This window comes from Mus caroli, unplaced genomic scaffold (assembly GCF_978045245.1).
Source record: "Mus caroli unplaced genomic scaffold, Mus_caroli_1 scaffold_17, whole genome shotgun sequence".
NCBI lineage: Eukaryota > Metazoa > Chordata > Mammalia > Rodentia > Muridae > Mus > Mus caroli.
The window spans coordinates 22491602-22519467 of NW_028227272.1; the positions used below are offsets into that span (position 1 = coordinate 22491602).

The 27866-nt window shown below is 39.7% G+C and overlaps 1 pseudogene; it reads left to right on the plus strand.

Annotated features, from left to right (window-relative positions):
- The first annotated feature begins 1718 nt into the window (after positions 1-1718).
- The window catches only part of LOC110312049 (tRNA-splicing ligase complex subunit RTRAF pseudogene), a 134982-nt pseudogene continuing 108834 nt past the window's right edge, over positions 1719-27866 (plus strand).

Below are 27866 nucleotides of genomic sequence, written 5' to 3' on the forward strand. Positions count from 1 at the left end.
AAGGAGCACAAGCCTATGAAATTGTCCAGAGAGTACATAATAAAGGATGCCAGGTATTGTGGAACCCACTTTTAATCCCAGCATTTAGGAGGTAAAAGCATTTGGAACTGGAGGTCTACCTTACATATACAGTGAGTTCAAGGTCAGCCTAAGCTCCACAAGAGCCTGTTTCTTCCCAAGTCAATGAAAAATGTTAACGTCTCTGTCCAAGTACATGATATAATTTAGTTAGAGATATAAATTTCATCGGGTTATATCTACCACAGGAGCAGGATGTCTCAGACTTGATCATTGATCAGCTGTAGGAGTCATGAAGGGAAAACAGGATGATAGAGTCAAGTTATAAAGGCATGTAGCCTGACTTAGAAAGCCACAGAGGTTACTGAGATCTGAGGTGTGGGTCGTGTTGACCTTCGTGGATACAGCTGAGAGTTGATTAAACTAGCAAGACACGAGCTGCAACTCCAACTCTGTTTTCTTTCTGAGTTGATGATTCACTATTGCTATTGAGAGGTGAGTTGGGCCATGGGTGAACAGGAGCAGTCGGCAGTGAAGACTGAAGGGCAAAGAAGCAGGAAGATTTCCTTGAACTCTGCTTGCACTGAAAACCCTGAGCAGAAGCCCAAACTTGTGGCTTCCTTGGATCTCTTCAGATCAGAGAGCTGCCCATTCCAAAGCCACAGGGCTTCTTTTGCGTCTCAGTTACACCACAGGCATCTGACTCATAGGATAGTCAGCCATAGAGGTCAGTCCTGCCTTCAAGCAAGTCTGGAGTGGAGCACTCCTCGGCTTCAGTTTACCTTCTGTTTTAAATAGGTCTTGGTCATGGCACTGTTACATCGAAAGGGTGGGCTTATCTTTGTGTTGTATATAATCAATCCTTTATGGACTATAAACCCATAGATCATTATTGCCCTTATTGTCGAGAGTGCAAAGAATAAGTGTATATAAGGGAACAGGTCCCTCAAAAAGAAGAACAGCTCTCAGAACAAGCTTTCAGAGGTTACAGACACAGTGTCCAGGTCAAACCTCCAACTTCCTATTAAGCCTTTGTTCCTTTTTACCATCTAAATTAATTACTCCCTTAGGCTTCATATTTTAAACAACCTCAAAAATTATATACTATCTGGTAGAGGAAGGTCCTATTTCTTTCCTTTCAGTTTTAAATCCAAGTTTAAAGGCCCCTTTGAAAACTTGGCAGCCACTTTGGAAATGGGCGTGAGCTTACAGGACAGCATCAAGGCTGAATTCAGTACAAGAGCACTGAGCTGTTTCATTTGCTGAGGCTTCTGGTAGGTGTTGTAAGAGATCAAGTGTTAAATCAGGGGGTCCCTGTCTGCTGGCACTGCCCAGTTCCAGACAGGGAAAAAGACAGTCAATCAACTAGGGCAAAACCAAATGAGATTAAGAAGACATTTTTGGCTTCATTCACTTTCTGGATGAATAAAATACTGGGTCTCCAGAATTTGGCAGCCCTCATGACATGTTAGGAGAGAATAGAAGAGAGGTACCTCTAGATGGGCCATTTCTCCATAATGCCAGTGAGCTTAGAAACTTTACAAAGAAAAATGGGACAAGTCTTTCCTCACCTCACATTAAGCATCCTCAAACACCAGTAGCCTTAATAGTAGACTCCAGGAGAGGCAGATGGAAGTGCCCTGACCCAGCACACTCAGGACAAGAAACTGCAGGGATTGGGGGTCATTGCAAGTGGTGAGATGAACCTGATAGGGTTCCTAAATAACAGCATGCTCTCAGCTGCAGGCCTGACTTCATGCTATTCCAGTCGTGTGACCTGTCTCCTCCAGGGATCTAAGATAACACTTATCACAGCCGGCTTTGGGATCCGGTTGCTTGAATGTGTCCCTGCTTTCAGCACTGAATATGAGAGCAATGACCATGACTTACTCAACTCTGTGCCCCAGAAAACTTGGCATCAGCCCTGGTCCTCGGCAGATGCCCAGAAAGTGTGCAGAGCTGGTTGGAATTTTGGCAGGGCTTCCTGCTTCTCATGGGTAAACCCCATGGGTCTTCTTGTCTGATTTGCAAAGGATAAAACATTTCATTTATTAGAAAACCGGGATCTGATTTTTGAAACCTTGATTCTAAAAGAAAGCAGAACTGGATTTTCTTTTCTATGCATCCCTGTCCACAGAACCCTGAGGAGTCTATTTCCATTCCATGCTCAGTTTTCTACGGGTGGTTAGAGAGGTTAATATATATAAGAATCTCTCAGTTCTAGACCTTTCTTTCTATTATTTTGCATTGTAAGTTCAAAATTAAAACCCGGCTACCCAATTTTCCTTTCTTTACTCTGATCCTTGATATGCTGGCATTATATCATGTTCTAAATTTATACAGATTTATTAAAAAGATATCACAGTGGAAAAGAGCAAGCCTGACACTGTTGTCATCATCCCTTAATGGGTTGCCACCTTCCAACCACTGGATAAAGAGTCTTTTGTAAGTAGCAGGACATTTTTTTCTCCCAATCCATTGAAATATTTTTAAGACTTAAAACTTTTAACTACTGTGTTCTGGGACAGTTTCACACAAGTACATATGTGTACTGGCTGCTGTCATCTTATATTCTTTCCCATCTCTTTTCTTCCTTTATCTACTTCTGATCTGCTCTAGAAATCTATTTTTTTTACATCTATGTCTATTTATCTTGTTTTGTGACTCATTGAATTTAAGCATGGTTTTCTGTGTCACCATGTGCATGCAGATGTCTTTGGGAGCTGGGGCGGGAGGCTAGGGGCTGGCTCAAGTGGGTCCATTTTGCCTGGCTTTTTGGTTTTGAAATTCACAGGTTCACAGAGGTGCAAGACAAATGGTGGTTTCTCTCCTCCAGCAACCTGCAGAATACCTTATGGCACTTTGAAAAGTAGACAGCAAGGAAGAACCATCCAATTCAGCCTCAGCTTCTTTTCTTTACATATTACAACTGAGATGTCTGGTGTCTTCAGGAACAAGCTATTATCCTCAAGTTCTGGTGGGCCACCAAGAGGCCAACAATATAATGGAATTATCATTATATATATATTTCCATATGAGCACAAGCACTTGTATTTACAATTTTTAATGGTGAGAGAAAAATATCAACCTAAGGATGTTAGGAAATTCTTAAACCATCTCAGAAAGAAGCTGTGTAGAGGCAAATACCAATTTAGACTAATACTATTTATTTACTCTGCCTGGGAAATATGATTAATAACACTTTATAACATTTACAGAAAATTAAAATGGAAAACAGAAAACAATTGAAATTTTCAGAGCTAAACAAACGTAAAAAAATGTCATACTATGAAATAACTGAGATAGAACCCTGCTATAAAAGATGAAATGGATATGTGTTTATCTCATTGATTAAAGATTTAATCTTATTTGGGCACACCGCTTTACCACATTGCACTGCTAGGCTTAATTAATAGTCACGCTATTAAGTTGTGCATCTCATCCGTTCAGGTTTAGCCTCTTGAAGTATTAGAGACACTAGGATACAAAAGACAATTTACATACTATTCCTTGCTTAGTCATTGATTATTAAATCAGAAAGACTTTGAAAGTGGTGGTCTTCACAAATGTCATTAAAACCTGTGTGTTCTCATATATGGTGTGAAAAGATTGAAAAAAGTCTGTTACAATTCAGCCTGCAAATATTATCAGAAACAATCATCACATGAAAACATTTTGAGCATTATTACTCCTGCACTAATACATTATATGACATAGTAATGTTTTGGAAATACGTGAATGTATTTATCTCTTTTGCACTGAATTTCGCCCTACTCAGCCCAGGGCATCAGAGACAGAAACCACAACTGTGACTGTTCTAATAGGAATGCAAAAAGAAAGTTAATTTTGATTCTGATGAGCAAAACTGGCACTTCATGGTCACAGGAAGATAATCAAATTAAAATAAGACGGGTTAACAAAGAGACAAGGGTACTCAATTCGCCCATCTTCTGATTTAACAATGTCTGACTGATTTGGCTGTAGCCTTTTGTAAAAAGTGAACACTGACCTCCCAGGAAGAGAAGGAGGGCAGAGCTTGCTTTGTCCAGCTCATTAACTGTGAGATGGAGAACAGGTGAGATCAGATATCAAACTTTACTTCCTCATCCTGGAGACTCACTGTTCTTTTCCATGAGGGGAGACAAAGAGATTACTCTACAACTATTTAGCTAAGCACGGGGACACCCAAAAACAAATAAGATAGCAGCCTGTTCTCAAACTCATAGCATTCAGGAGCCCAAAGTCCTGGAAAACTCGTACCCAATGCTGCCTCCAAGACTGGACTCAAGCACCCAGGATATGATGGCCTAGCAGAAAAATGCACCACAAGCAATACCCGGAGCCATCACCTTCTTGCTTATGATGCAACAATTGGCCAATACGAAAACCATAAGTACTGCAGTGTGGGGTGCTGCTTTCTTTAAACCTCTTGTCTCCATTAATACTTTTCAAAGTGTTTATTTTTTTAAATCAGTATGCTTAGCATTAAGTTTTATTATGGTTCCTTAAAAATGATTTCTGTTGACTAAGTGTAAACTGTTAAGCCTTTAAAATTGATTATAGAGTACACATAAAGAAATATTTTTTCTACTTTGATATACATAAATTACTTTAATTTGAGAATTAACTTTTAAGTTTGGAAAGGCGATTTTGAATATATTACTTTTGGTACCTCAATATCTTTCATTAGTACATAAAAATTCAAGTTATTGCTATCATTACTTTCTCAAAATTGTCCTGATTGAACTCAATTGACCACTCTAGAATAGAACAGCTATTTCCCCTTGTTATGTTGTATATGAAACGAATATCAGTAATAAAAGAAAAACATTTTTAAATGTGATAAAAGACCACAAGGTGATCTTTACCAAAGTTCTAAAGTGATTATGCTACTTGGTAAAAAAAATATAAATTTCTTTTTCCTTTTCTATTTTACAATGTAAATGCTGAGATGGCACACTTTTATAAGAAGATTCCCGCAACAGAAGAGCTTGGAACTTGCTCTCAAGGCCACAGAAGCCAGTTTGGCTTTATCAGGGCTTAGTGCCTGCCTTGGGTACACATGCCCCACCCACACCTGTCAAAGCATCAGCTGGGCAGGATGCTCCTCTTCCTTAACCTCTGCACACAGCCAAGGTAGCACTGACAAATGAGGTCAGGCTCAGTGATTGAAGTGAGTGAAGCATTTTATATTTATATCCATGGACACACACACTCCGGTGTATGTTCCAGTGACATCAAGGGACTTTCCACAGCCGTGAGTATCCTGTGTCTACCGTGAGGTAACTCTGTCTGGCCCGGAGAGTTCTCTGAACAAACCAGCAGGGGAAGTGCTAGGTCCCTGGATGTATAGCTCCATGCTCATGAACACTAACACCATTCTCTATTATGTACTATATGGTTCATACAAAAGTAATATATACAGGGATTTTGGCAGAGAGTTTTGTTTTGTTGTCTGTGTAACTAATGGCTCCAAGTTTGAATATAAACCAAATATATATATATATATATATATATATATATATATATATATATATTTCAAGCTTGTCATTTATGAATGCTTATCCAAATTAATTTAACTATTGGGACTATACATACAAAGTCAATAAAGCATCCAGACAAAAGTCTGATACATCATCGCCGTTCAACACATACTGTTTTTTTTTGATGTTATACATGGAAACAAGGCATTGTTCCATGTGGAAAAGCAAGCAGAGCCAATAAATGAAGACAGATGCTATAAAATACCAAAACTTAACAATTTAGAATACATGCTGTAAACACATAGTATTGCATCACCTTGGGTTTCAGATAACAGAATCATGAGAAACTATTAACTGTGATACCTTCCATTTGAAGGCTAATGAATAAAATTTATGTTAAGTGGGTATGAAGGCATTTGATGCAAATCTTGCTGCAAAATTTTGAGGGATAGATACATATATTGCATGTGTGTGTGTGCAGGGAGATAGCCTTTGTGTTCCCAGGAGCAAAAGAAAGTTGGGACAATTCAGGGCCTGAGGGAACTATACATGTCCTTTCCTGCTTTTGGAGGACAATGTCTACATCACACACTGGTTTTTGCCTTAGTTTATGTCATTTAGTACAAAGAATGGGTTCCTACGAATTACTGAAACACCTTGGTTGCTATGGAATAGACTGTCTGTCAGCCCAGCAGACATTGAAACACACTTTGTCAGCAGAATGCACTTCTTGATCTAAAGCATGGCAAAACACTTAGGGAAGGTGGCACCCTTTGACAGTCTCAGAGAATGGCAAGATTTACACTACACAGACAGGTACACATGGACATGAACACGCCATCTGCCTGCCCCCCATATACACTTGTGGCTTAGAATGGCTGGTATCCCTGATATTCAGGCCAATGGAAGTGATCCCTTGCTTCCTACACATTGAAAATTTTTCAGATAAAGCTTCAGGATTAGATTCAAATGCAAAATTTATTTGACATTTAAATGAATAGCAGAGTTTTTTATGTGGCCTTGAGCATACTGCTAAACTTCTCTGCATCTCTGTTTCCGTATAATATTATAGTGTGTTAATAATATAGATACTACCTAATAAGTAGGAATATTGTTATCCATAACAGTGCAAAATTGCCACACCAATTTTGATTGTAAGTATATGTAGTATGGCAATGGTTACTAATAAGCATCATTTCCGAAGCTTGCATTTAAAAAACAGTATTACAATAAGTAGTACAATGAAAATATATAGTAGTATTCTACACTAAGAAAATACAATTGTGTAAAAGATTCCTTATGCATTTAATTATGCATACACACTCTCCTTTCTTAATTAACTCCTTTGAAAGTCTATTTGAATAACTATAGAACTACAATGTTTCCAAAGTTCGAACTTCCTATATGTGAAGCAAAACAACAAAAACTTATCTTGAAAGCACAAGGAGACATGCTACACAAATATTCAGTTTTCTCTTCAATAGCCCTCCTAAAATGTGCATTTGTTATAGAACTCTGACATATAGGAAATGGTTTACTAATCACCAAGAACATGCTATGCATAGTTAGCAAAAATTGACATATAGCTGTACTTTTTTTCCAAACATATTTTTAGAATAAATAAACTACTGCAATCACATCTGAAGTTCTCTTTGTCAGTGTCGGTTGCTATAATGAACGACCATCATCTATGTATCCAGTAAAACAACAAACACTAGATCCTCACTTTCCCAGAGGCTCTACAGAAATGTAGTTTCACAGTGCTAACATCACCAAGTTTTGGTGATGGCCATTTCCCATTGGAGAGAACCAAATTTTCCCTTTCACCCCACTGGTGCAAAAGTACTAACCAGTCTTCTGGTTTCCTCCCAGAATGATGCTAAGCTTATCCTTGAAGGTTCCAGCCTTATAATTCTGTTGCCTCCAAAAGGCCTCACCTTCTTACTTGTTAAATGAATATTTTATTTATTTACATTTCAAATGTTATCCCCTTTTTCTATTTCCCCAGCTGAACCCCCCATCCCATCCCCACTCCTTCTGCTTCTATGAGGGTGTGTCCCACACAGCCACCCGCTCCCACCTCCCCACCCAAGCAACCCCCTTCAATGGGGCATCCAGCCATCACAGGACCAAGGGCCTCTTCTCCAGTTGATGCCCAATAAGGCCATCCTCTGCTACATATATGTCTGGAGCCACGGGTCCCTCCATGTGTACTCCTTGGTTGGTGGTTTAGACACTGGGAGCTCTGGTTGGTTGATATTGTTGTTCTTCCTATGGTGTTGCAAACCCATTCAGCTCCTTCAGTCCTTTCTCTAACTCCTCCATTGGGGATCAGTTCAATGGTTGGCTGTGAGCATTCACCTCTATATGTCAGGCCCTGGCAGAGACTTTCATGAGACAGGTGTATGCATGCCCTTCTTGGCATCCACAATAGTGTCTGTGTTTGGTGACTATATATGGGGTGGATCCCTAAGTGGGGCAGTCTCTGGATGGCATTTCCTTTAGTCTCTGCTCCACACTTTGTCTCCGAATTTGCTCCCATGAGTATTTTGTTACCCCTTCTAAGAAGGGCCAAGCACCCACACTTTGGTCTTTCTTCTTCTTGAGCTTCATGTGGTCTGTGAATTGTATCTTGGGAATTCTGAGCTTTTGGGCTAAAATCCACTTCCAGTTACTCTGAAACTAATACAAGAGAAAGTGGGGAAATGCCTCAAATACATGGGCACAGGGGAAAAGTTATTGAACAGAACACCAATGTGTAGCCTCCCCAACCTTGAGCAGGCTAACTCAGACCTATTCTGCCTCTGTGAATGAGACCACCTAGGGTGGAGTCTTCCATTCTATTGTTCTGTCACCTGCACTATTCTTCTCCAAGATGCTGCTACCTGCTGAGAGACTGAACCTGCCTTCCTGAGATATTCCTGAGATAGCTGAAAGCCTGGTGACTGACAACTTACTGCCAACAAGTGTTATCAGACTATTGCTAACAGGCTGGCAACAAGGCATCAAGAATGGATGGGTGAGGGGTGGGCTTTCACCCTTTATAATCACAGACTCTTAGTAAACATTGGGCTTTGATCAGAATTTTGTCTTGGCCTCATTTCTTCTCTTGCCGTTTCCTCACTTACAGTTCCAGTCTTCCACCCAGGAACCCATTTCATGTGGCCGAGGATGGCTACACCAATGGCTTATGTTCTAAGATCAAGAATTGACAAATGGGACCTCATAAAATTGCAAAGCTTCTGTAAGGCAAAGGACACTGTCAATAGGACAAAATGGCAACCAAGAGATTTGGAAAAGATCTTTACCAATCCTAGATCTGATAGAGGGCTAATATCCAATATATACAAAGAACTTAAGAAGTTATACTCCAGAAAACATATAACCCTATTTAAAAATGGGGTATAGAGCTAAACAAAGAATTTTCATGAGGAAACTTGAATGGTCAAGAAGCACCTATGTTCAACATCCTTAGTCATCAGTGAAATGCAAATCAAAACAACACTGAGATTCCACCTCACACCAGTCAGAATGACTAAAATCAAAAACTCAGGTGAGAACAGATGCTGGTGAGGATGTGGAGAAAGAAGCCTCACCTTCTAATACCACTGCACAAGTCTAATAGGTGAATTTAGGGGAGAACCACCAGGTCATGGAGGAGATCTTTCTAAGCTTTACCTTGTGTGTGTGTGTGTGTGTGTGTGTGTGTGTGTGTGGTAGCATTCTAACCCTAAGAAAACATAATTATTACCTTAAAAGTTATTACTACATTACCTCTATCTATCTATCTATCTATCTATCTATCTATCTATCTATCTATCTACCTATCTATCTATTGATATAACGATCTATTGATTGATGGATCTATAATGACATATATAGGATAATAAACACATCTAATTGAATAATTACAGAACTATAATATTTATACACACACACACACACACACACACCTTATCTAGTGTTTGTGTTACTTGGAGTATAAAATAAACTTTATGATGTACAGTCCTCCAAGCACAGTGGGCTAAAGCAGGCAGGGATGTAGGTTCCTGTGGAGAGGGAGGTTCAGGGTAGGCAGTCAGCTTCTGTGCTGAGAGCTTTCGAGATCTTACACTTTCCATAGGTAACAGTTTTCTGAAATAAGAGTCAGGGCTCTTGGAATTCTTGTTAATTTTCCAGGTGTCTTCAACAACCTTACTTTTCTTGCACCAAAGACACATAAAGGAAATTTTCATCTTATTTTTCAGTAAAAACAACACTACTGTAGATTAACTGCAGAGATATGAGGTTCTACCTATCTCAAATAAAATCAGGCATTAAAAATATGTACCCAAACTTATGACAGCATTGCTTATTCACTTGATTTTGTTTTAAGATTTTTAGCAAAAAGACCATTTTAATGTAAATATAGATTTTTTTCAAGTAAAAAAAATACAGATTGAGAATAGATCCATATTAAAGTAAAATGTACCCCCATGAAGGAAAGATAAATCTCTGAGAAAGGCTAGTATTTCAATGCCAAGTGTATGTCCATAAAAACTATACAATACACACATGCCTTCGGACTGATTTCTTGTGAATGGTGCTATCTCTAGGCCCATTCCTCCAAATACCACATTATCGTTCAAAGTGGACCCAATTTTCAAGGTTCACTCATATACACACATATACCTATTTGATATTCTAATTCCACAAGTCTATTTCATGATTTGTTGATATACCTATTTAATGAATAGATTTACCGGTTTACAGTTAGTCATCCTTGGAAGAAAATTTGTAATACCCATCCTACTTCATATCTACTTTAGCAGCATGGGATGTTTCTCTAAAGAACTGAAATAAATTTTAAGACAGGCATGATCTCAACCTTATTAAGTAAGCTTGGTTAAATTGTCATGCAAGGTGGGATGTTGATTTGCCAACTCATGTGGAATGAGAATCTCTTCATCCTTGCTGCCTCCTTTTATATGCCTAAAACTTGTTGGTGTTGTTGACGTGATGGGAGAGAAATTCTGCATGCTTATTAATTGCAACTCTTTATTTTCAGAAATAAGAATAACTGGAAATAAGTTCGATGCCATTTAAAAAAATGCTTGAGAATTGAGATTACACAACTAGAATAGCTTTTTCTCACAGTGAATTCTAGGGTTCTTTAGCAGATCATGAATCAATAAAATCTGACTCAGCCATCTTTCTCCTGTATTATCCTAGCCTGTCGTTTGATCTTTCTCAGTTGATCATCCAATGACGGCCACTTACTCACTTACAAGTGCACTACAAAGAGCCTTTCCTCCTGATCCCTTTTCTTAGAGAAAAAGGAGACTGAAGATAGAGTTTGTCACTAACTTTTCTTTTTTACAATATTTAGCTTTTTAGAGACCCACTTTCATATGTCTCACTTGTTGGAGTAGCTTGTAGTTTTCACATAAAACATTTTTTATTTATTTTCATTATTTTACAACTTTACACATGAAATATGTTTATCATTTTATCAGTCCTATTAAAAAAAAAAACAAAGAGTTGCATCTTATCACTACCATTTCCCTGCATTTGGATGACTCCTGGCTACTAGCAATGAACTCAAACTACATAGCTTGCACTGAGCCTAACCTCTAAAAGGGCAAACAGTAGCTACCTCCATTGTGGTAACATCCTTATCCCTTTCATTCTGCCAGGCACAAGACTAGGGAAGAGTGTCTTTCATCCAACAAATTGAAGCTATGATTCTGTAGCTCATGCTATCTGTCAGGCAGGTTTTAATACCTATCATTCCATGTCCTAACCAAAAACTGAAGTCTATTCTTCACTTAGTATAATCAAATGATCAACATTTGATCCATAATGTATTTAGGACTTTATGGCTTTACTCATAAAGTCAAACTCATTCTTTTGTCATAGATTCCTACCTGTGATGTTCTAAGTATACTATTAGGAGGTGTGGCCTTGTTGGAATAGGTGTGGCCTTGTTGGAGGAAGTGTGCCTCTGTTGGGGTTGGCTTTGAGACCCTTCTCCTAGCTGCTTGGAAGACAGTCTTCTGGTTCCCTTCAGAACAAGATGTAGAACTCTTAGTTCTGTCGCCAGTGCCATGCCTGCCTGGACACTGCTTTGATAATAATGGAAGGAACCTCTAAATCTGTAAGCCAGCCTCAATTAAATCTTGTCCTTTATCAGAGTTGCCTTGGTAATGGTGTCTCTTCACAGCAATGGAAACCCTAAGACACCACCTGTGCAAACTACCATGCAGCATTCATGACTGGAATATTCCAGCTCTTCATCTGTGGCTGATATTACTAGGAACTTGCATAAACTCAAGGACAACTACCTCATTGTTGTTTTTCCCATGGGGACAGAATTTCCTTGGGCAGGTGGGGGGTCAACACAAAACTGAGAAACAAAAAAGAGAAAAGGCAAATTATACTAGCTAGTAAGTCCAACTGCTCCCAAGCTTTCCCTATGAATCTTCAGTGGTACGAATTCACTATTTCTTATTTTTCTCAAGCCAGTTTAGGTTGGATTAATCTGTAGTGGTTGATGTGAATAGCTAGACAGAAAATGTCCTTGGCTGCCCTGTGGGGAGACTGGGTTCCCATTGTGATGAAATACTATGCAACGCAAGAAAAGGTAAATTTAGGACTCCAGATTGATCTGGAGACCTTAGGGCAATAATAACCCAGGACTTGTTAGGCACGAGCAACTCCTAAGTTTGTAGGTACTAAAATAAGATATTTTATTCTCTGAAGTCACAAGCTTCCAGTTTTCTATTCAGAGAGCTGAAATGTACCTATTATCTTGCTTGTGTTTACTACACATGATCTTTTATTCCAAGCAAATGATGCCCCAACTGTCTGTCTTGGCTGCCACACTCCTTTTGAAGGGCCATGTTGCATTGGTTTCCTTTTAGTTTCACCACAGACAAGAGATGCTGCTCTAGGTTTGGCAAGTGCTCTCATTGTCAATATTTAGAAAGTGGTATTTGCAACCAGTGTTGCCAGAGATACAGTGCACATCCATTTGGGTGGTAGACTTAGTGCCTGAGAATACGTGCCAGCTAATGCCTGGGCACTTGCAAATTGCACTGACTGTTTCCTGAGGAGCCACCACATACAATACTGGGTTATTATTATTCCACGAGCCACACAAAGGCTACCTGTTGGCACCCTTCCAGGGCAAACTCGTGACCAGGGCACATCTTTTGAGGTGGACTTTCTCAATCCATTGCCATGGGTGCTATACTTTGCTTGTGCTCTCATTTCTTCTATAGCTAGTAGTTAATCTTTCTGTTGCTTACAATTTATCTAATGAATATCCAAACTGAAAAGGCCTTTTAACATTTTTTTTTGTATAAAATATACTTCCTGCATTTTGCCCAAGGCTGTGTTAAATGCAAGAGACACTAGGTTATCTCCCTAATAACGTGTTCAAGGCTGGAGCTTACAAATTTGTATGCCATGACTGTACAGTATTTTGACTTTTGACAACTACTGTTGAATTCAGATGAATCATGAGGTCAAATACTGCTGTTTGGTGACTTGTGCTAGAGACACATGGACAAATATTTGTTCATCTCAGCCAGAGCATAAACAATAAACCAAAGAATGATTCTAACTTGATGAACTAATGAGTGTTATGGTTAATTAAAGCCACGTGGATGAGGTCTTAGGCACATATAGCAATCCTGATGACTCAAATATGGTCATATCATGGCATGGTCTACCATAGTATGGGCTATGACTCAAAAAAGCTGTCCTACTTGCAGGCAGTTCCTCTGAAGAGTCTCCCCTGTCCTAACAATTGTTTATTGTTTGCATAGCCTCGTAGGGAGGGTGACATTAAGAATCTTGCAACTTTCTGGGTCTTGTTTGTTTCATAGGATTCATAGGATTCTAAATATATTCTTGAACCTTATGAGTTTTTCTTGAATCTTTCTCTTCTGTATGTCTGTAAAAGGCAAATTCTAGAAGCTCCCATATCGATCTTATACCTTTCCAACTATATCACTCTTTTTTGGAAAATTCTTTTTCATCAAAGATTTTCTCAAGAGTCTTATCTCAAAATAGTATTACCTTAAAACTCTATTTTGCAGAATTTTGAAAGTTTTAAAGAAGCAATTTATATGCCATTTGCCATTGTCCTATAAATATTTATGAACTTGGCAAAAATGCATCCAGTGGTGCTATTCTCGTCTTGAATATGAAAGGGTAGGGGAATGTATGCTCCTAAGAAACAAGAAACATGGATGCCTCAGATTGCAGCCTGAGATTAGTCTCAGAATCACAGTGCACAGAGAGGAAACCCAGTCAGAAAACAGCCACAGTTGTGGTGGGTGGAGGAGGCAGGCCTGGTGTGGGGGGGTATTCAGGCTAGATATTGAAACAGATTATGTGAGGGTACATTTATGTAAAAATATGTACTGCAGATGTTCATCAAATTTGTCTTAAGTCAATTCCTCTGTGGTTATATGAGAAAGCCCTATAAGGACAGAAGAAGAATTACAGAAACTCAGAGAGAGCAGCATCCATCCAGACAAACTGCCAACCAGACAAAATGCAAAGGTCTCATGACTAGGGCATGGCATTCCTAGTGTTTCATCAGTGACATTTGACTAATTGGAAAACTTGGGCCTGGGCACATTAAGCTGATCCACAAGTACTCTAAGTTTATCTTGGCACAAAGCTGGAATAGTTGTGTATTCTCTCCCCCCTCCCTTTCTCCCTCCCTTTGCCCCTCCTTCTCTGCCTCCCTCCCTCCCCCAATCTCTTTTGAGACAAAATTTTACTATATATGTAACCCAGAACTTAATGTGTACACTTGAACTCAAAGAGATCTGCCTGTCTGCCTGCCTCTGCCTCCTTAATACTTCAATTGAAGGCACAGGCTTACATGGAGGATTTCTGCCTACATTCAACCATGATGAAATTCCAGACAAGTTACCGGACACGGTGTGAGTCTTTCATCTGAAATGTAATGTCAAAATTACCTGCCATCATTACAGTGCTCTGAGAGTAATTTTAAAACAACTTAGCCCCCCTCTCTTCAGTTTTCCTAATTTTGCGTATACAAGATATGGATATTAAGTACTCAAGATGTGTGAAGACCATGGCATGCCCAATTTCCAGGGATGTGCTAAGGAATGGGTCCCTTTTGTGACCCTCAGGTGGAGATCGCCTGTTCTGCAAGGCAGGCAGAGTCTCTCTATGGCATTACTGGTATGGCCAGAGGGTATACATGTGAGTGATCCTCCTGGGAGGAAAGTAGATAAAGGAACCAGGGAAGGACAAGTTTATTGGAGCTGAGGAGGGCAGAGAACACAAATGAGCAAGGACCACCATCATGGGTGTGTGACTCAAAGCCTTGGGAACATGCTCAAAGGCAGGCCAATGCTGTCCTGAGGCTCCATAGATCTCTGAGCTCAGGCAGCTGTTATCAAGAGTGACAAGGAGCACCGAGACCTTTGCTGACACTGAGACCTTTCCTTCCTTCTTGTCTTTCACTCATGGCTGATCCTATTTTCCACACACACAGGAGCTCTATAGTCCACTAAGAACTAGCCTAGTACTGTTGACCAGGCAGGGTTTCTACCAGAAAGGTGTATTTCTCTGGAAACTGCCAGTTAGCAATTGCTCCTGGTTTGAAATTTGTGCTAGGAAGACTAGTAGCAAATAGGCTCTTTCCTGTTTCGTGTGTGTGTGTGTGTGTGTGTGTGTGTGTGTGTGTGTGTGTGTTTGTTTTTGTTTTATGTGTGTGAGTGTGTGTATGTGTCTGTCTGTCGGTCTGTCTCTGTCTCTGTCTCTGTCTCTGTCTCCGTCTCTGTCTCTGTCTCTCTCTCTCTCTGTGTATGTGTGTGTAACTGAGGAAAGAGAGATCACATATCAAATAAGCAAACTTAGGGTGAACAGTATGTATTAAAGTTCAAAGAATAATATTCAGGACATTTTTAACTCAACTTCTGTGTCCTTCCGCATTCCACTGCTCTGTGACATTGGAACCTTATGAGACAGCTCTGTAACTATATCACTACAGGGACCCTTCCAGCATTTCCTTCATTCAGATTATTGAAGCCAGCCCTGTAGTTTATCTGGGATTGCACAGCTCTTGCTAAGTGTTCCTTGGTAAGTGTCCCTTTCACGAGCATGACTCCTTTGCCAGGGCTCCAAGAATCACGCTCAAAGTTCAAAGTTCAGGACAGGACGATGGGAAAGGCCATGGAAAAGTGAGCATGGAATGCTGCATGTTAGACTGCTGGGTCTCCTGGAACCTTTCTTTCACACCACATCAGCAAAGCCGTGTGACCGCTCCAGTCCCTCCATAGTGCCACACTTTCCACTTAGCTAAATTGGCTCTTCAGACTTTGACCTCAGTCCTGCACAGGGAATCCAAAAGACACCCAACTCAGAATGAAAGGTTTGAGGAGATGTGAACGCTCCATTCCCCTTCTTGTAACCCATTAAGCAAGGGCTGTGAGTGAAGGTGGGGAACTCTGGTCATGATTACTTTTCCTTTATTCACCAAAATGAGCTGCTTGAAGGTCAAAGAATCAGCATTCAATGTGTGTACTTAGAACTTTCCACAGAGTGAGTCTTCCTAGAGGAGGGAACAGCATGCTTCCTTTATTTTTACTTCCTTACTGAACAACAGGAATATTTTTACTAAGCATGGAATCCTCAGTGTGTTATATTATATTATATTATATTATTAATCAAACATTCAGATATTTAGCCATAAAACATTTTGCCTGAAACATGGGATCAAGCACAGAGAGTCAAAGTCACTTAATTTATGACCCTGTATATTACAAGTACCATGAGTCGAATGATATAACTATTATAGGTATTGCCCCCAGATCCAGTGAGCTGGCAAGTGGTGCATTCTGGGTATGGCTTAGGACATGTTAGATTTGGTGCCCAAATATGACTGCGGTCATTCATTTCTTCTCCTTTTCAGAGATTTCAGTGAAAAGTATACTCACCAAAGAAGCACCAGGAAGATGGAAAAGGAAGTGCTGATATTAACCCAACAGGAATCCAACAGCTCAGTCTGCTATGAAGTAGGTTTGGAGGCTACATTTTAGACCTGAGACTTTAGGGAATGTAGGAGATGGAGGGGTTTTTTCCCATAATAATTTTACCAATTGTTTGGGAATTTCACATTGTGATCTCTGAGCTCCCTCACATCCCAGTTCTGCTAGGTCTGCTTCCCAGTTCCAAACCCACCACCCACCACAAGAAGAAAAACAAGACAAAAAGAAGGAAGAAGAGGATGAAGAGGAGGAGGAAAAGGAGGAGGAGGAGGAGCAGGAGGAGGAGTGAAAGGAGAAGGAGAAGATCCCATTTGTGCTGCTCTGATTCATTGGAGCAAGATCAAACTCCCAGTGGCTTGCTGCTTAAGGAAATCTGAGTCCTTTCCCACCCACATCCCCATGAGAAGTCATCAATTCTTGAGAGCTCCACTTGAACACTGTTATCATAATTTTTAAGAGTTCTCTTCAATGGCTTTCTGTCTAGACTTTTATTTTGGGGGGTCAGGTCGGGGTAGGGGTTGTCACAGGACATTCTCTCTGTCTCTGTCTCTCTCTCTCTGTCTTTCTGTCTGTCTCTCTCTCTCTCTCTCTTGTGAGTCTGCAAGTTGTCATTACCATGGCAAGAGTACCTTCCTTCACAGTAAATGGGAGCACAGATCATGACCTTGTTTTTGCTGGCAGTATGGAGTATTAATATGCCATTGACCTCAACATGGTCTCCTATGGCAGTACAGACCATGGACATCAACCAGATCTTCTCGTGCTGCACAAGCCGTGGATACCATCACTGCCCTTGGAGCACTGGGCAAAGACATTCAGGTAGCCTTCTGTGGTATGGATGTCAATACAGACCCAAGGTGCTATAGGACCATGAACCCAGACATGGCTCTTGGTGCAACATGGACCTGGACATCACTATAGCCCCAGGTGGCAGTGAAGGTCAACCATATCAATATGACCCCCAGAAGCAGCACAGCCCAGAGACATCAACATAACTTGAGGCTGCAGCACAAACCAGGGACATTCAAATGATCTTTAGTGGTAACCCAGGCCACAGACACCAACTCAGGCCCCTATGACTCAAGGTTTTACTTAGGAAGGACTCAACATTTACTTGGCTAGTGTTTAGCTTAACCAGAGCACAAGGGTCAGCTTTTCAAGCAGAGATATTGCTACTATGCCCAAAGAAGCCTATGTTTCAACCAAGGAGATTGATATTCTTGCTCCCTGGGAAGGATGTGGTCAGGCCAAATAGATGGAACAGTGTGATTAAAGGAAGGAAGTAGTGTGCCTTGCTACGGACCGAGGAACACAAGAATCTACAGACACGGGTATGGGGTGTGTTCGTTGGTTATTTATAGAGGAAGAAATTAGAGTTCTGGGAGGTCAAATACCTGATCACAATCACAGGCCTAGGAAATATGCTTCAGAGGCAAGTGTGCTGACTTGGCAATCTTCATATTTAATCCAGACAAGTAAGAGGCTCTGTTTTAAAATAAAAAATCCAGTCAACAAACAAAGAGACCAAACAAAACCCAAATAGAAACAAACGACAAGATGGAGAGCTCATGAAGTCCAGTGCCCAAGCTTTGGCCTCCATGTGTGCATACATACACATGCATGCATGCACATACACATGCATGCATGCACATACACACATATAAACATACATACACCCACACACATATGCTCTCTCTCTATAGTCTATCTATCAGGATAGCAAAGCAACTAGACTTTAAAAACTAATGTCTTTGTGAATTATTTTGTCTACTGCTCCTGCTACACAGCTCCTCTGGGCAAGCTCTTCAGCACTAAATGCAGTAGTAAGAAGACAAAGCTGGAACGGACAGCGTTTCACAAAGCAGTAGACAACACCTTTATTGAATTCTGTAAGAAAGTCATTTCAGTTTAGATTTACTAATAAAAAAACAGTAACTGGTGTGAAATTCCAGTGTGATATGAAGGTCATAAGAAGAAGCAAATAAATTACTCACCTTAGCAAAGTCAAGAGATTGTCTGTTGGAAATCTGAGACATTTTGCCACTTGACAAGTAAAAAAAAAAATATATATATATATATATATCACGCCAGGCCCATAGGGAGAAGATGCAGGAGTCAAGTCCTTGCAAGCAGCAAGTTGGATTTGACCTACATGTGAGACTTGTGTAGAGAAAAAGAGATGGTTGAACTCATGTCTCTCAGGGTCAGAAGTGGAGAACTGAGTGGCTCATGTCAAAGATGTCAAACTCCACTTCAGAAGCAGGGAAAGAGCTTTGAAGAAGGGCCATTGATCAGGTGGCCTCTATGACCACAAAGTGACTCTCAGAGACCCAGCCGCAGTGTGGAGAAAAGAATGGCAAAGGAGACTGGAAAGATCTTTGATTAGTCTGCAGTGTGGACATGTGTGACATTTGCTGTGGTCACCCTTCTGCTGAATAATGTCTATAAATGCTTAATTCTTAGAAAACCTCAATTTGCATTTCTAGAATTAGAATGCAGCCCTTATTTTTAAATCTATTTACCCCTGTCTTTTCTTAATCACAGGATGGATGGATGTACATATGAAGCTATATTTTTGTGGAGTAAGATTATAGCTCATATTTAATAGTATTTTAGGTTGAATATCATAAAATAAGAATTTCTATACACATAAATCAAATACAATTTTCCTAAGTGACTATAAACCATATATTTTTAATTTTGTAAAATCTATTTTCTATATGTGACTAAACTGTCACTCTCTTCAGACACAACAGGAGAGAGCACCATCAAGTCCCATTACAGATGATTACGAGCCATCATGTGGTTGCTCAGGACTTGTGGAAGAGTAGTCAGTGGTCTTAACCACTGAGCAATCTCTCCAGCCCCAGTAGATTATATTTTTAAAATTGGGAAATATAAAGGAATGAGGATCTGGGTAGTGGTGGCACATGCCTTTAATCCCAGCACTTGGGATGCAGAGGCAGGCAGATTTCTGAGTTCCAGGCCAGCCTGGTCTACAAAGTGAGTACCAGGACAGCCAGGGCTACACAGATATGTTGTGTGCATCTGGTTTTCCTAGATACTCTTTCCCCTTGTCTGTCTGGCATGTTTGTCAGACATTATATGGCTGTAGTTATGCATACTCACCTTTGGTTTTCAGCTGGGTTTCATTGGCCTCGATGTCTGGTTATTTTTGTTTGTTTGCTTGCTTGATTTTTTTCATTGGTTTTGTTTTTATTCTCATGCCATATTGTTTTTATTACTTGGGTTCTGTAATACAAGTTGAAATATGTAATAGTAACCACTCCATCATTCTACTTTTTGCTCAATATCGCTTTGGTTATCAGGTACTTTTGTGGTTCCATGTGGATTGTAGAATAATTTTTTTCTATGACAGCAAAGAATGATATAGAGATTTTGATTGGGATTGTTTTGAATCTGAAAATGGTTTCTTGGGAGAATGGTCATTCTCACAATATTCTGCTCATTCGTGAGCAGGGTATGATTTTCTGTTTTATGCTGTCTTTATCTTTCAAGTTTTCATTTCAGAGGCCTTTCACTTCTTAGGTTTAATGCTATGTTTGTTTGTTTGCTTATTTGATTATTTATTTTGAGGCTATTATAGGTAGATGTACATCTGTATGATGTGATCTCCTTCTCTGTATCTTTGTCCATAATACATTTAAAAGATGCTGAATTTTGCAAGTTGATTCTTTATCCCACCACATTGCTGAAATTGTTGAAATTTCTAGAAGTTTTAATGGCAGACCTTTTGATATCTCTTACTTATACTAGCATGTCCTCTGTAAGATAGTTTGACTTCTTTCCTATTTCTTTCCCTTTAGGTCCTTATCTTGCCTTACTGTTCCAGGTAGCACTGCATCTACAATATTAAAAAGGAATGGAGGGAGTGGGCAGCCCTATCTTGTTCCTGATTTCAGTGGTATTGTTTTCATTTATTTTCTCCATACAGGATAGTGTTGGCTGTGGGTTTCTCAGATATAGCCTTTATTGTGGTGAGGTATGTTTCCTCTTTCTGTAGGACTTTTATTTTGAAGGCATGCTGTGTTTTATCAAAGGCATTCTCTGCAAATGTGATGGCCTTGCCAGTTTTGTCTTTAAGTTCATTTATGTGATTTGTATTTATTGACTTACACATACTGAACAAACTCTGTCTTTCTGGGATAAAGCCAGCTTCGACACGGTGGATAGTACTTCCACTGTTGGCAAGATTTGGTTTGAGAGCATTTTATTGAAGAATTTTGAAGTTATATTCTTCAGAATATTGGCCTCTAAGTTGTTATTGGTGTGTGTGTGTGTGTGACTTTATGTGGTTTTGGTATAAGTGTGATACTGGATTCTTAAAAGGAGTTTTGTCATACTTGTTCTGTTGCCATTTCTTTAATAGGTTGATTATAAAACATTGTAAGAAGTTTGGTAGAGAAAGGGAGGATTTTTTTTTTTACCATTTCAATATTTCAAGATCTTTATTTAGTATAGATCTATTTAGGTTATTGTTTTCTTGGTTTAATCTTGGTGGTATGACTGAATCTACAAATTTGTTCATTTCTTTTAGGATTTCCAGCTTAATGGTGTATAGGTTTTTAAATATTCCCTTCGAATCTCCTGCATTTCTTTGGTTTCTAGTGTAATGTTTTCCTATTTGTTTCTGCTTCTTTTGATTTGTGTCCTCTTTCTTTCTTTTGGTCATTTGTGTCAAGAGCCCGTGGAGCTTGGATTTTTCCCCCTCAAATAATAAGCTCTTAATATCATTGATTTTTCTATCACTTTCTTTGTCCTTATTCTATTAACTGGGGATTTGATTTTTATCTTTTCTTTCCATCTAATGGGTTTGGGTTTGATTTGTTCTTGTTTTTCCAAATTTTTTGAGTCACAAGGTTGTCATTAATTTGTTTTCTTTTTAATGTTAACAATAGATACTTAGAACTCTAAATTTTCCTTTCAGGACTACTAACTTTAATGTGTCCTGAAGGTTTATTATATTGTGTTTTCATTTTAATTTAGTTCCAGGATTTTTAAAAAAAATTATATCTTGATTTCTTCTTTGACCTGAGCTGCCATCTGGATAAAGATTTTGCTGTGACTATAAGATCAATCTTATTCTCTGGTTTCTTCTTTCATATCCAGGGTATCACATTGCCTGTTGCACTCATTCCTTCATGTAGTTGGAGTTGAGGATTGTGCAGTGGGAGAGATTATGTTCTAGTTTCACTCCTTTATAGGGAGATATGCAGTTGGACAGGCGCTGTTTAAAAGAAATGTGTTTTCTCTGAATCTTTTTCCCCATTGTCAAGAACAGGTGAACATGTATGGATTTATTTCCAGGCCTGTGGTTCTATTTGATTTACCAATGTGCTTGGTTTTTAGCCAGATTCCTTCTGTTTTTGTTATAGTTATGCACTATAACTTAAAATCATGAATAGTGATACCTCCAGCAGTTCTTTCACAGTTCAGAATTGTTTTTAGCCACCCTGGGATTGTGTGTGTATTTGTATGTGTATCTGTGTGTATTTTAAAAAATCCAAACTGTTTCTGGGGTCTTTGGAGTCTTTTTTAGCAAAAATAAAAATTAAGATTTTTTTTTTCAGTTTCTGTAAAGAATTGCATTGGAATTTGAAAGGGATTAAATTAAATCTGTAAATTGCTTTTGGCAGAATGGCAAAATTCATTTTCAGAATAAGAATCCTACCAATCCATGACCATGGGTGGTCTCTCCATCCTCTGTATTTTTTCAATTTCTTTGATGTACTAAAGTTTTATTGCATACTGTTTTCTTTCCTTAGTTAGAATTACTTCAAGATATTTTTATTAATTTAGTAATTTTTAAGGCCAAGTAGAAAAATATCAATGTTTCCACCCAAATCAGGAACATGACAAGATGTCTACTCTCTCCGTTCATGTCCCTGTCTCTCAAAACATTTGACTGGGATTGTTTTCCTGGCTTCTTTCTTGGCATGCTTGTCATTTGTATGTTGATAGTTTGCAGAATGTATTTATCAGTTGTACAGTTGTCTGATGGGGTCTTTGGAGGAATTTTATGTAAAAAAAAAAGCATCATTTGCATATAAAGAATTCTTTGGCTTCTTTTCTTATTCATAGCGTTTTATCCCTGTACTTGTCTAAGACTTCAAGCACTATAGTGAACATGAATGGAGATGGTGCAGACCTTTGTCTTGATCCTGCTTTACTAGAAACACAGATTGTCTTTTTTTTTTTTTTTTTTTAGAGATTTATTTATTTATTATATGTAAGTACACTGTAGCTGTCTTCAGACACTCCAGAAGAGGGCGCCAGATCTCATTGCGGATGGTTGTGAGCCACCATGTGGTTGCTGGGATTTGAACTCTGGACCTTCGGCAGAGCAGTCGGGTGCTCTTAACCACTGAGCCATCTCACCAGCCCCAGATTGTCTTTTATTATCAAATTTTTCAGAAAAAAAATAGCCATGTCTAGATAATTGTTACATTTTATTGCAAAAAGTAAACAAGCAAAAACCCAAACCCAAACAAACTTGTTCTTCATTCATTCAGTGAACCTAAATACTTGCTTGACCAACCAGCGTGATAGTATAGAGAAGACATTTATCAAAACTGGACAGGGGTACTTTGCGGAGGAATAATAATGGAGCTGCACCCTGAAGAATATATGGTCCTGGAGGATTCATAGGACATGACAGGGCTTTTTAGCTTGAAGTGAAAACTAGTACAGATTCTTTTCCCTTAATCCCTGCAGCAAAGATGTTTTAGATTCATGTGAAAATGTGTAGCTAAGACAATGCACACTAGGAATAGTATCCTGGTCCTAAAAGGGATTGAGAGGTAGGAAGTTCATGGTCCATAGGAAGGACTATGAGAGGAGCAGCCTAGAGATCAATGACTTGCAAAGCTAAAGGAGAGGCCAGTGTTGTTCACAGTCACTACCAAAAGTATTACTGCTGGTTCACAGATACAAAGGCACTCACCACCAAGTTCCTGCCTTTATTTATCTTACTTAAAAAGAGCCTCCATTTTTGTAGAAATAGGGCCCCACTGTTGTAGTAGACACTGAGACACTTGCTTTCCTCCTAACAGAAACTGTCATGTTTAACCTAGCCTGGGAGTCTCATTGTGTGACTCTAACATTGCATCTCTCAGAAGCTGCAGGTTGGGCCCTTTGCTGGTAACTTTGTGGTTGTTATTCGTAAAACCTGAACTGAAAAAAAAAGTGATGATTATTTGAAGCCCACTCAGCCCCCTCTGTATCTCAGGACCACTTGGGGAAACTGCCCTATATGCACAGAACTATGGAGACTTATTTTACTTCCAGCTTGGTAGTGATGGCTGCTAGAACAGCACAGGAGGATAAGACGTCTATTTTTAAGCACAATCTTGTTTGGGAGAATAATTTAGTCATTTACACGAAAATTTTTGCAGTTTATTTTAGAAGTAATTCATTTTGTTGTGAGTAGTATAATGTTTCTGAGCACAAATTAGTTATTTTTGAAGTCTGAGCTGTGCTCTTTTGAGAGTTTCTTTCTGTGCCAGCTTCCAGGACTATGGACTATTTGGTGGTTGGATTTGATACTTTTCTGTAAGATCTAAATTCCAAAATGACCATCCCGAAGATGAAGTAGAAGAATTAGAAGTGCATATTTATTCATCTTAAGAGACACATAGTGAGCACCTAGGACATCCGAGGCATGGAACTAAGGGCCAAGTGTGTATTTACAGTTTTAGAGGAGTCCCAGGCATGCACACACTGTAGAAACTATTTCTACTTTGATTAAAAGACACTATTAATTCCACTATCAAAAGTATTGGGAGTGGGAAGCTGGCATGATGGATGTGGTAGTTAGTATTGTTCACTCGACACAAACTCAAGTCACTAGGGAAGAAGGAACCTCAGTTGAGACATTGTTTCTATCCTTTCCCCATGGACAGGTCTATGGGGCATATTTTGGGTTAATGATTGATATGTATGGTTTCAGCCCACTGTGGGCAGCACTATCCCTTTGCAGACGGTCACTGAATGTATAAAAGAAGCAGGCTGAGAAGTAACTCAAAACAAGACAATGAGAAGCACTGCTTCATGGTCTCTGCTTCAGTTCCTGCCTCCAGGTTCCACCTTGCGCTCTTGGCCTGACTTCTCTCCATGATGGCCTGTAAGCGGTAAGGTGAGAAATTTGAGAAATGAAGCCTTTTCTTTATCCATCTGTTCATGGTGTTTCTGACAGCAACAGAGAAGCAAACAAGCAAAGAGTAGATACAGGAAAACTCGCCATCCAGTCATGAGGATCTGTGTCCCAAATAAGGGGGAGACACAAGAGACACCCAGACGCTTATGGGTCAGCCTGTGAAGCATGGTGACAAACAACAATCGTTCCTCCAAAAAGAGAAACATGAGCACCAATGTGACATGTGAGCTTGTCCTCTGACCCCCACACATGCATGCTTACACTCACACATGAGCACATTTAAAAAATGATTTTTTAAAAAATTCATAGAGAAAAGAAACACTTCGATGGAAAGAGAAACAAACAAAACCCAGGATATTTTCAAATGGTGGCATGAAAAGAACATTCTAGAACAAAAGGCCTGCATGTGTAAGGAAGAGAAAGTATAATTTCTCTCTGGGCAGCGTGGATGAGGAGAGAGAGCATGAAGGTATGGGCATGTGTTGAGGTCTGCTCCAGTCTTGAGTAAATAAAGAGCCTTAGGGAAGACACAATTTCACTTGAAAAACGACTTTGCCTCCTTGAAGTATTATTTACTCATTAAGTAAATGATGAAACAGAGTCTAATCTTCTATAGGAGCACATTTTTGTGGACTGGGGTATGAGTGGTGTTGAGGCAGTAGGGCAGGAAACTGAGAATTAGAAGGCTAGGCTAGGTCAAACATGTGCAAGTGAAGCTGAGCCCTTTGTGATTTGTCATGAAGGTAACTAGAAGGCCTTGGGTTTTTTGTTTGTTTCTTTGTTTTACATAGGTTTTTGACTATGGTCTGAAGTGTTCTAGAGAATTTCATCTGGACAAAAGAGGGGAATGGATTGAAAGGAAACATGGCTTTGTTTCAAGAGAAACATGAAACATGGCTGTTCCAACAAGCTAGAACTGAAAGTCACTGGCTGTGGCCAGCAAGGAATGGCTCATAAGAAATAACAAGTTCCATGGAAAAATGCAATTAGCAGTATCCATGGTTCACAAGAATGTGAGAGTGAAACCCCAAAACTATCTCTCAGGGAAACACTGCTTCCTAAACTACCCACAACTTCGTGTTTCTCTGCAGCCAGATGCATCTGCCTATCCACCCAGCTCCTTGGTATTGGAGAAGGCTGAGTCTCAGGAGAAGAGCTTAGCTATTCTCTACAGCTAAGTCATCTCTCAGCACATGTCGGTGAAGAGAAATTTATGTGTGCCACTTCCTAACCCTTTTGGTGTTTGTTAACAGATCTTTGAATTCTTCCCACTTAGGTGAGTCAGCTAGTATCATCTTGTAGATTCCATCCCTATTTTACAGATCCAGGAACTGTACTCAGAAACAGATAAACCCTGATCTATCTAATTAGTGAGCACATAGAGCCCCCAGACTTTCAGAAACCTAGCTTACATATTCTTCCCTGTCTCTCTGTAAAATACTGTTAAGTAGCTGAGAAGAAAACATGTATTTTGTCCACTTTCCTTTACAGAAAAAAAAAAACATTGTTTTGCACTTTCTTTAATGTTCAACTTCCTGTGACGTTTCCACTGAATGTATGCAAACCATCCTGAAGTGTGATGTAAATCCATAGAAACAGCACATTTATGAAAAAGCACACTGCTAAAGCAAGGCCAGGCAAAGTGGTGTCCAACTTGGCTAATTTTGACTGCATATTCATGAGGACTTATTTATAAAACATTGAGCCATGGGCACTTACTGGACATAGTCTGGGGATAATTCTACCAAAGAGAAAATATGAATTCCCCACAATTTAGAAGTGTAATTATCAGCAGAATTATTATTTGGAAAAAAAACAAACAAAACACCTTTAAATTTATAATCTTCTGCTCGTTTCCAGCGACCCGGCCCTTATCCTTTTGTGCAGGAATGACATTCTCCTGCTTCAGCTTCCTGAGTTTGGGGATTACAAGTGATGAGCAACTTCTAAAGTACTGATGCTCATCTTCACTGGTTATTAAAATAATACCCTGGGTACTAATTGCTATATGCATCTCCCTAGAATTTTTTTCTATTTTTTAGGGCTAGAGATGGGTCTTTCCTTAAAATGCTGATCTACAAAGTTAGCATTTTCCACTGGGAGCAGAGATCTTCACATGCTTCGCAAGTTTTTGTTTAAGTACTGCCTTTATGGGGTCCTTGGCAGTAGCTATTGATGTCTTCTTTGATGCCTGCTTAATCACCTGTCTAATCTTGTTTTGCCTCCCTTCCCCTCCCTTTCGCTTCCCTTCCCTTCCCTGTCTGCTCTTCCTACCCCACTTCTTCCTTGGCAGCCCTGAGAGTCTTCTGCTGTTGAGTTTCCTAACTTCTGGTTTCTGATCTCTCAACCATTATATCAACAAGAAATGCTCCAGTGATGACCTGCTAGAATTTGACTGCTTGGTGATTTCTTTTCTTTATTTTTATTTTTATTCTTTAATCTTTTTTTAAAGCCCAGACTTTATCCCCTTACTGGTCCATCCTCTGACTGTTTACATCCCACACCCCCTGCCCACACCCCATTTCCAATGTCTTGACCCCACACCCACCCCATCAGACCTCTCCATTCCCTGGGGCCTCAAGTCTCTCAAGGGTTAGGTGCATCTTCTCTGACGATGTCCAGACCTGGCAGTCCTCTGCTGTATATGTGTTGGGGGACTCATACAGCTAGTGTATGCTTCCTGGTTGGTGGCTCATTGTTTGAGAGATCCTGGGTGGTTCAGGATAGTTGAGACTGCTGGTCTTCCTACAGGGTCACCATCCTCCTCAGCTTCTTCCACCTTTTTCCTAACTCAACCACAATGGTCACCAGCTTCTGTCCACTGGTTGGGTGTAAATATCTGCATCTGATTCTTTCAGCTGCTTGTTGGGCCTTTTGGAGAGCCGTCATAATAGGCCCAAGTTTGTAAGCATATCATAGCATCAGTAATAATGTCAGGCCTTGCCACACCCCCCTACCCCCCACCCCAGACCAGATCTCAATTTGGGCCCATCACTGGACCTCCTTTTCCTCAGGCCTTTCTTCACTTTTGTACCTACAGTTCTTTCAGACAGGAACAATTCTGGGTCAGAGTTTTTGACTGTGGGATGGCAACCACATCCCTCCACTTGATGCCCTATCTTTTAATTGGAGGTGGACTCTACAAGTTCTCTCTTCCCACTGTAGGGCATT